This window comes from Polypterus senegalus, chromosome 1, assembly GCF_016835505.1.
Source record: "Polypterus senegalus isolate Bchr_013 chromosome 1, ASM1683550v1, whole genome shotgun sequence".
NCBI lineage: Eukaryota > Metazoa > Chordata > Cladistia > Polypteriformes > Polypteridae > Polypterus > Polypterus senegalus.
The window spans coordinates 146,222,148-146,233,116 of record NC_053154.1 but is presented as its reverse complement, the minus strand read 5'-3'; the positions used below and the strand labels follow the sequence as shown (position 1 = coordinate 146,233,116).

The 10,969-nt window shown below is 39.5% G+C and overlaps 1 protein-coding gene across 4 annotated transcripts in view; it reads left to right on the top strand.

Annotated features, from left to right (window-relative positions):
- Positions 1-9,362: 9,362 nt before the first annotated feature.
- LOC120533188 (SPHK1 interactor, AKAP domain containing) overlaps positions 9,363-10,969 on the top strand; it is a 483,572-nt gene continuing 481,965 nt past the window's right edge. For 2 of the 4 annotated variants that reach the window (XM_039759940.1, XM_039759930.1), the window contains exon 1: positions 9,373-9,571. The gene's annotated coding sequence lies outside the window, so the exon portion shown is untranslated. Of the gene's footprint in view, positions 9,572-10,969 lie in introns of all 4 variants that reach the window. The other 2 variants (XM_039759957.1, XM_039759966.1) reach the window with 2 other exon arrangements.

Here is a 10,969-nt window from a genome sequence, read left to right as displayed (position 1 = left end):
GGCAATCTCAGGATGAACCTTGGCTTGGATCCACTGATGTAGCTGGTGCAAGTGAGTGGAGATAGTTATAGGTCTGACCACTAGTTAGCATTGTTCGAATGAAATGGCAGCGTCAATGATGAAGCAGTGGACACAATAAAGAAAAGACAATTGAACTGGCAAGGAAGGAATAGTGAAAAAGTATAGTGAAGGCAGTATCTTTGGAGGATGGCCGAGGAAGGAGACAGCCTCCAGTAAACATTCCGTTAAGGAGCAAGGGAGAGATTTTGCATTTTACAATGTATTATGGCTACTACCCATGAAACCACGTCAACTGGATAATGTCATAAAAATCATACAAGCTACAGAGGATTCAGATTATTATTTTGGCACACAGTACAAACATCAAAATATAGTATTATAAGTTATCTCAACATCAAATGCTTAGCACTGAGTCAGAAATGCAATGGCTATTCATAAATTTCAAATTTTTGTTCAGTGGACAAAGTGCTAAATTGTATTGTATACAAGTAATTGACGTGATTTATGATAATGATAATGACAATTTCAAAACAGCAAATGTACAAGTTCGCCCTAATTACATGAAAAAAAAATCAGCCAACGGGTCACTTTAAAGAATTGTAGTCTTCAAGCCTCAAGGTGGAAATGAAACATTCAGCCTACTCATACATGAACTGTATACAGTGAGACAGACATACCGAGAACACTGCAGGGTCGAAGGGCACAAACCAAAAACAATAGTCGTGCTGGGGACAAAGAAAATTTCACATAATCCAAAAAATGTTTTTTTCTAGATTAGAAATGGTATTAAGCATATTATGGAAAATTGGAAAGAATTCAAGTATGATGGCCAAAGTGAGTTTTCTATAGATATTTTAACAACCTTGATGGAGGTTTACTACCTATTTAATTTCTGAAGCACAGTGCTATCTGCCTGAAGATTTGGGGCAGTGCCCCTATTGGCCTTAATGCAGAAAGGCAACTGTTGCTCACATGGGCTTCTTCTAGTGAATTTGTGTGTCAGGTGCATTAGCAACACTATGAAAGATCAGTGAGTGCCTACAACTTGTTCCTAGAGTAATCCAAAATAACATTTAGAAGTGTCTCAAAATGCATTTTGGAATATCCTAAAATCAATTACAGATATCTGTAAAAATATATCTTAAATTCATTTTTAATCCCTTCTAATTCAATGGAGTTGAAGATGTCATCGACCAATGTGTCTATTAGATGTGGGGAGTATGTCTTTTAAGATATTGCAATGAAAATTGAACTGCCTCGACAAATTTCTTTAAGGAACAAAATTTGTCCACAGGTTAAGTTATTTCATGAGGACAGACAGAAAGATATGGGCTTTCTCAATAGGTGCTTTGCACATTGTATATGAATGCACCTAAAAAGTAATGATGGCTCAAGTTTTGCCTTCCTGGTTCTATTGTGTTTCCTATAATCAATCAATGAAATCAATTTTCATTTGATTTTCCATATTGCTTCCAATTTTAGAGGCACTTTTTTCATATGTTTCTCAAGTTACAATTGGGGTATATCTTAAATTCGTTACAGGAATTTCATTGTAACATCTGAGGAGACCTGCAGTTAAACAAACACAGGAGGTATGCTTTTGCAGGCTTATGAAAGGGAAACCAAATCAGTGCAAATGGTTTCTCAGGTGAAATTGATTCCACAAAGAGATATACCTGTATATTTAATTGCAATTCTTTTATATGCCAGTTTTTCTTTTACCTCAGAAATCTCAAGCCAAATTAAGTCAAGTCAAGTGGCTTTATTGTGATCCCATCCATACACTGTTTTTGTCACATATGGTGACACAAAATAACGTTCCCCAGAATAGTAATAAACTGAAATAGGGAGTAAAGAAATAAATAATAACAACTAATAATAAAAACAACAGTAGTAACAAATGTACCAAATTGCACTGCATATAAATCACCTACTAGAAGCACATCTAAGGAGAAGGGGTAGCACAGAGTTCTGAATAATTGAGGCCATCTTAAATTGGAAGCAATATTGTGAATTACTTTCACAGAACACATCATTATAATACAGTTTATAGTCCATTTTCTAAAGAAACTGTTTATCTTTTACTGCAAGTGTTTTCTTCTTCTTAGATTTTTTTCTTTAGTATGTTCACAGAATCAAGTTAATAAAGCAGGTGTTCACAACATTTCAGGAAAACTGAAACATCTGCTTCACTGACAGATGTCATTTGCACACCTTTGGCTGTGATGTCTGGTCACTTCTTTTGCCATTTTGTTATTAATTTACTGCTCTAGTAAGCTTGACATGAACTTGCTAGAGATGTGAAACTTTCAAGAAGATTGGCAGTCGCTGGCAGTCCCTCCTTTTCACACACACTTTCACTAGCCAGTCATTTAGCTTCAAAACCAAGTAGGGTTAGATCATCAGCAAGTTATATTTAGACAGACATCTCCCCCAACTCAGTTTCCTCACCTTTGCTATGCTCATTCAATTTTTTTTTTTCTCATTTATATTTCACAGAAGAGAAATGCATAATTTTACAGCACTAGGAGTGTAATTATATCGGCCTGCTATTCAAACGAGAAACCCTTAATTAGGCCCATTTTGCTGCAAAGGTCTAATGTGTAGTTTTGCTTGTTTTCCAATTCACTGAATTGCTTTTCAGATGTGAACATCGCTTCACCCTGTTTATATGCAGAATGTCAAGAAATGAATTCCTTGACAACAATCTCTGAAGTATTAGCATCTTAACAGATTGATGCTCAAGTACTTTATTTGTACTGATTGCACAGAGGTGGGATACTGCTATGGCTCCATTACTGCTGTGGATATTTATAACCATGACTGCTGCTAATATAAAAAGACAAAGGCCTTAATGAGAGCATTCTCGCAGTCTTTATTCCATATAGCTCCTTTCACAAAAAACACTCACAGAACTATCACTAAGGCGGACCAAATCCTTGAAGTGTATTCTTTAATTTTTGAGATTGTCATTAATACACTGACATTAAGGTAGTGCCTTTGCCAAGTGTTGTTGAATTAGTCAATGGGGTTTTCCCTAATCAATCCCAATGGTCTGCCCTCAGTGTTTTGCTTTTAAATTATATGGAGTTATCCATTTGAATAAGAGGTAATATGGAAGAAAGGTCACAATATTTTCCCTCTTCAGTGCTCTCACCTTGCGGCTTTGGCAACATTTCTGAACATTATCATTTGTGGCATGTTGGCCCCTGCCTTAGTCTACTCATATCGAAGTTATTTGGATCATGCATAAGTCCCAATGTTACACCCACCTAACATAAAAAATAAATGTTGTCCACTGAAGGCATAAAACTGTTCTCTTCCACATTTCATGCATGTGTATTTTGTGATGTGGTAACTGTGAATTGGCCCATTCACAAGGTTTATGAATGTTGATACACCAGCAGAGCCAGCCCAAATGACGGCTAGTCTAGTCTCATTTTTAATGTTGGTTAAATTGAAGTGGATCCCTTGTTGCAAGATTAAAATGTACATGAGATGGAGATGTCATGAATGGAGAGAGAGGGGTTAGGAGCTTGCGCTGATGCAGCACATTCCTGCACCCACCACATGACAAATCAACTCAGGATACCAAACAAGGACCAGAGTGCAGCACTGCAACTGGTGACACCTCAGCACCACATTAGTTCAGATGGAATGGAACAGTGTGAGGTTTTTTTATGGTGGCTGGAGTGCCAATTCTGCCACCAACCCCCATGTTTTTCCCTGCTAGTTGGACATGAATGGAGATGTCATGAAAAGTAAAAATTAAACGTTAGCATTCCATCTTGGTTTTATAGCACTGTTAAGCCCACAGAAAAGTGGAAGCAAATGTCAGAACCCAATTTGGGACTGCTTTGAGTATAATCCAGCTCAGACTAAAGCAGGAGTATTGTTGGATGGAATGATGGAAATATTTATGGGGTGATGCTAAAGGGGAAGACCTCTATAAATTTGAAAAGGGCATCTGAAAAGCATATAAAGAAGCTAACCAAGCATTTCAAGAAAAAGCGAGGAAGAACATGATTTTCACTAGCCCCCAGAATTTCAAAGCAAAACATCTGTCCTATGGCACTCACTTTGCTCTTGTAGGACAAACCCAGAAGTTCCTTGGGCTTCCAACTGACACATAGCTTCTGGTCAGGTAATTGCTCAGAACGCTACATGAAACAGCTTTAGTGCGTATGTTTATAGAGACCATGATGTCAACATGGCTGTATGAGTCCTGTTGCCTTTAAGCAGTTCTGTAAATCGCTGCAGAAGTTTAAAACTTTGGAATCTGAAAGAGTCAATGGGCTAAGTGGTGCAAAGATGAATACGGCAATTGATAAACTTAAGCAGATTGTCAGTGAGGCCAGAAGGTTAATTCTGTGTGTCACTGGATGGAGTAAACGAGGGCTAACAGCATCATTAGGGTGATTGCATGCTTTTATCATCCACCTGCACCAACTGGAGAATCTTCACCTCACACCAGTGAACTGATTGCCCATTGCATTAATTTTACATTGGAAGCATATGTCTGTCACTTGTTGTACCTGATAATGGTAGTAACATTGTCAATGCTATATGCCAGACTTTAGAGCACCATGCATTGGGGTTACAAAGAGAGAAGATGAGCGTTGGTTGGGAACAGAGTCAGAAAAATCAGATACTGAGTGGGAGGAGAGCAGTTTCAATAAATATGTTTTTTAAAGCTACACAGTGATATATGTAAAGTGATTTGTCATGTTAGACACTGCACGACTGGGTCCTGGAGTATCGCAGTGTCTGCAGGCTTTTGTTTCAGTTAATTCTCTGATCTGAGACCCATCCTTGTTGTTAAAGTTAGCCATCACATTAAGAAGCTAACCTAAGTATGTTTAACAATCTTGGAAATTCGATAATGTGTGACTTTTATTTCATTCTGGAATTGAGAAAGTTGTTGTTGCCAATATGTGTATTATGTGGGAGTTAATGTAGGTTTATTGTTATGTTTTTTACTTAATTTTAATGGAATTTTATTGGGTTGCTCCAGTGCTTGACAACAAACCATTTAATTCTAGGAAGGGTTATTTGTAAATCAAAATAGTTCTTTGAAGTTTGAATGGGCAAAACAGAATTTTTAATGTCTAGTAGGCAACCTAGCAGGATACAACCATTCAAGAAAACCCAAATTTAGCCTGTACTACTTTACTTTTGAATTTTACAAATCTATTATCATTTAGTCATGATTATTTATTGACCCTGCTATAGCTCTTTAATTTTTTTTTTCTGTAGTCTTCATATCAATGGCTCTTTTGGGTTCCAAAAGTGTTTCCCCTATGGCATTTCTCTGAAGAGCTGCTCTGGCACCTTCATTTTTAAGAGTGAAGATGATGCACAAATGTTACTAACAGCTAGCTGGCAAACTTGGGCTTCAGTACCTACAAGCTTTTGACCCAGTCAGTTACTTAATAAAATGCATTTTCTGGTTAAAAGATGATTCCATAATTAATCTGGCCTCCTGCTCTTTCTCTGTGTTAGAAATTAGATAGATAGATAGATAGATAGATAGATAGATAGATAGATAGATAGATAGATAGATAGATAGATAGATAGATAGTGTCAGAGATGGCTGGGGTGGCAACCTGGCCAGGACGCCCAGGAGGACCCACTTTGTTGGGAACTTTCCCTCGCGGGATGTGCCGCTGCACCTGGCGGGTCTTCGCTGGCAGAGGGGCAGTGTCAGAGATGGCTGGGGTGGCGACCCGGCCGGGACACCCAGGAGGACCGGAGGAGGAGGACTTGCACCTTCCTCAGACCACGTGGGGGTGACCACCCTGGTTCCTTTGGTGGTCACCGCCAGGGGGCGCCCCCTGTGCCTAAAGAGCCCTGGACCTCAGCACTTCCGCCACACATGGAAGTGCCGGGTGGAAGACAAGCAAGGACACCCGGAGTGTTTCCAGGTACGCAGCCAGCACTTCCGCCACACTGGAAAGTGCTGGTGGAAGATTGCCGGGAAGCACCTGGAGCACATCTGGGTGCATATAAAAGGGGTCGCCTCTCTCCATATGATGCCTGGAGTCAGGAGGAGTAGAAGACAATGTCTGGGAGGAGACGAGGAGGCAGCCTGTAGAGAGAGAAAGGCATTGGTGTTGTGGCCAGGACTTTGGGGTTTTTGAGGTGCACTGACACTTGTAAATATGTTCAATAAATGTGTGTTGGGTGACATCAATGTGTCCGCCTGTCTGTGTCCGGGCTGGCTTCCACAATAGATAGATAGATAGATAGATAGATAGATAGATAGATAGATAGATAGATAGATAGATAGATAGATAGATAGATAGATAGATAGATAGATACTTTGTTAATCTCAAGGGAAAATTCACATACTCCAGCAGCAGCATACTGAAAAAAAAACTGCTAAAAATGCAGGTATATCAGACAATAACATTGTATAATGTTAACGTTTTTACAAACCCCCCCATGTGGAATTGAGGAGTCGCATAGTGTGGGGGAGGAACGTTCTCCTCAGTCTGTTAGTGGAGCAGGACAGTGACAGCAATCTGTTGCTGAAGCTGCTACTCTGTCTGGATACTGTTCAGTGGATGCAGTGGATTCTCATTGATTGCCTGGAGCCTGCTAAGCGCCCGTCGCTCTGCCACAGATGTCAAACTATCCACCTCCGTGCCTACAATAGAGCCTGCCTTCCTCACCAGTTTGACCAGAAATGAGGCATCCCTCTTCTTTATGCTGCATCCCCACCACACCACCATGTAGAATAGGGCGCTCGCCTCAACCATCTGATAGAACATCTGCAGCATCTTATTGCTATCTTATCTTATTACTACCTGGATTTCACTTATTTCACTTGTTAAAAAATTAACAAACATTACTTTGAAGAGGACTTCAACCCTCAGACTCTCAACCTCCTTTATCCACCTTAATAAGAGAACAAGTGTCTATATTTGTGTACATCTGGCTGCTATGACTCTGCTATCCAACAGATGGTGCATTACATACATTAATAGCAACAAGATGGACATACAGAGCTACAATTGTTAATGTTAAGATGTATGTTGATTGCTTATATTTCAACTGGTCTTAGATGGGTAGCACAGGTACTTAGTAAGTATTTTGTTAAACAAATGGTGTAATACATAATACTAAATACAGCAAGATCCAAATGGAGGTTGGTTTGCTAGTTTGTGGTCTTGTTATTTGTGCCTCATCCAGTTTATTTAAAAATTAATCTCTCATATTCTTAACAAGCAAGTAAGTTGAAATAAAGTTAAAAAAAAACTAAAATTTAACCATTTTTTGGGATAATGTTCAGAGCTAGGGTGGCACGGTGGTGCAGTGGTACAGGTATTTACATGTGTACAACCAAAGACAATAAATAATGATTTACAAAGCAATACATAGCAGATGGTATACATTAAGCAACAAAGCTTTAAAAGGCACTCACAAGGCGAGTGATTTCCACAGTTGAATCGTGACAAAGAGAAGTGCGTAAACAGAGGTTCAAATTGCTGCATACAACAACTAACCAGACCCTGGGATTTATATACTTTAAAGATATGTTTTGGACGTGACCGAAACAAGAGATAAAGGGGTGCATTGTATTTAAATGTTTATTATGGGACCTTCATGCTTTACATGAGCTTCATGGACATTTATAACACCACTGTGAGAGTGGGATGTGGCTGACAGATGTGTTAACAAATGACAAGACAAAGGGGAAGCACAGTTCAACAAGCAACAGTAACAGTTAACAGCATGGAGGGCTGAACAGATTACTTATTCTAATGTTATTACTGATTTTACCTCCAGAGAACATATAATCTAAAAATTGTCAGAAATTAATTAACTCAATTATTTTTATGTCATAATTATGTTTATTTACGTCAGTATTTACGCCTTTTAATTTACAGTTTCCTGATTGGTGTTTTACATAGTGGTGGCTCTGAGGCTAAGGATCTGCGCTGGTATGTGGAAGGTTGTTGGTTCAAATCCCCATTACTGCCAAAAGAGAGCCCACTCTGCTGGGCCCTTGAACAATGTTCTTAGCCTGTAATTGCTCCAGGGGTTTTGTACAATGGCTGACCCTGCACTCTGACCCCAAAGAGTATGTAAAAACTAACAAATTCCTCATACAAGAAATTCAATAAGGCAAAATAAACAACACAAACACAGTGTCTTATTTTTTCATTCTGCAGTTCATTTTATTAACATAAATGTTTGGTGTTTGAAGTCCACTGAAATCTCGGTTGTACTGTGTGGGTTAGGGTTAGGGAACCCAATTCAAAATTTGCTAAGGGCCCCATAAAAAATTTGGTCAGAGCCTGTAGACCAGTGCTTCATCCAGTCATGGCCCACCATCTTGTGTCCTGTATTCAAAGTGACATGGAAAACGGAATAAGCATATTCAGCAAATAGCAGGAAGGTGGCATGGTGGAACTGCTTTCACACAACTCCAAGAGGCCTTGTATGAACCCAAGTCAGGTTACACATTCTCCCTGCAACTGTAAGTAGTTCCATGGTTCCTTCCACAGCTCACCTGGTGAGTGTAAATGGACCTGGCATGAGTGAGTGTGCCCTGTAGTGGACTGGCACTCAATCCAGGACTGGTATCTGCTGCTTTACACCCAGTGCTGTAGGGAATGAATTAAAGCAGTTTCAAAAATGGGTGATAGGATCTATAAAAATATTTTTTCACTAAAATTATTAAATACAAAAACAAAAAAAATAATGGACAGTTTGCTAAACAAAATGCCCTTAAAGGTGTCTTACAGCTTTGGGCTGCTTTTTGAGATGACTAAAGAATAAAATTAAATCCTGTTCCTTTGATATTTTTAGATCTGGACATGGAAAAGCATAAATAAATAACTTGCTTTGTGCTCATTCAAGCCTAATTTCAGTTTGGATGCTTAAGGCAGTATTACAGTTCATAAATCATGGGAAAATTTATAAATGGAGACCTTTGCCTGAGATAAGGTTAAATATTCAATAACGGACTATACTGATAAATGATAATCACCTGTGATATTTGATGGTAACCTTTAATAGGAAAGAGAGAAATAACAGAAAGCAGTGAAATGAATCTTGTGCAGCCCAGACAGTATGTGCATTTCATTAAAAAACAAAAGAAACCCAAAAAAAGCGTCTCCCGCGTATCTCCCAAATTATTGCCCTGTCAAGAGCAATTTAGAGTGCCGTGCGCTGTGGATCAGCGAGGCTACAGTCAGGCTTTATTACAATAATCCACTTGGATTTCGGATTGCGTGTGCATTGTTTCAGCTGGGGGAGGAGACTGGTTAGCGCCTGCTGGAAGTGTTTGGATTTAGGCGGGCTATTCTCAGCTGATTTCTTAGTATTTTGCTTCAGCGCGCAGATTAGCAACCGTGGAGTTCAACACAGCAACGGCGGGCGGCACGGGAGCGCGCACACACACTGATGCGCGCACTTACACTTCCATATGCTCACAGTCACAGCAAGCTGGTGCCGCTAAAACACACCACGCAGGAAGAGTCCAGAAAGAAAAATCCCGCATTTACCTGGGCTTGCACCAAAACCACTTTCCATCGTTTAGGTAGGAACAAAGAATGCGTTATTTTCTTATTTTTTTTTAATGTTTTGCGGTGCTTTTACTTCGTTGGTGCTCTTTAATCTTTTGGGTGTGTGCATTCCTTCCAGTTGTCTCCTTCATCCTCAGAAGATGAAAAAAACTATAAACTTGTGCTTTGTTTACCCCCGGCGATAATTTCTAATTTGCATGCATTTAGGGTTAAGCTGAGCATGTGGGGTCGCTTTCGCGGTGGTATTCATCGAGCTCTTTTGCCAAAGCTGTCCGTATCGTGAAAGCGCATCAGCACCTGCAGGTATTGTCGGCAAATCTCAGTTCGACTGCTCTGGAGCGCCGAGGCAGACTATGGGGTAGATGACGCTAAGGAACGGGGCTTTTAAGTCTGCGAAGGACGAAGAATGCTAACATATGACTTATAATATGTAAACACATCTCTCTGTCTGTCTACCTGGAATAGATAGGTAGCGAACTATCATAAGGTGCTAATGGTGCAGCTTCGTCTTTTACCCATTTTATTTTAGACAATAATATTTTGCTGTTCATGAAATATCCATGCACCCATATACTGCTCATACAGCATATACGTTGTGAGTGTGTCCTTATATTTCTGTATTTCTTATTAAGACCATATTCCTGAGAGCTGAAACTCCTGACACTTTTAGCCAAGTCTGCTTTTTGAGACCAATAAGCTCTGTGCCTTTCGGTCGCCTTTCAAGCTTGTGGTTCAATTAAGATGAAGCTGAGATAAAGTTTCCGTAACTGAGCCCTTTTCATCTTTCTGTTCTGAGAAGAGTCCATGGAAAAGCTTGCTTCGTGCGTTTTATTTAATCTGTGCTATAGGAAATTCATACAAAGGGTCATTTACCCCTCCACATCTGTAATTAAGAAAAACAATAACAAAAAAATCAAGCATTGCCTCAGTGTCTGCCTTGACTGTTATAAATCTGTTTTATAGATACTTGAAATGCTATTATGTGTATGAGTTCCCATCATGGTGCCCAAGCCAGGGATGGTTCTTTGCTTGCCCTGATGCTGACTTCCAGCAACTCTGAATTAGAATGAACAGGTTCGGAAAATGAATGAACTGACTTCCTGTAGCAGCACACATTATGCTTTGCTTTAGAGTAGTTGGGGGTCAGCATATGTGTGTGTATATGGAGCCAATCATGTAGTCCTATGCTCAGATCTACCTAGCAGTGTACAGTATTTGGTGGTGCCCTCTCTGCATTGCATGCAATCTGAATCCAGACTCTTCATTTGTAATTTCTATCTAACTGTTGAAATGAAGGACCCACCTCTATCCAAACTGCCAAATCCCTTACTGTATTTAATAATTGTTTGAAGACTGTCTTTTTCTGTGAATATCTTTATAAATAATAATGACGTTTATGATAAGTTCTTGTA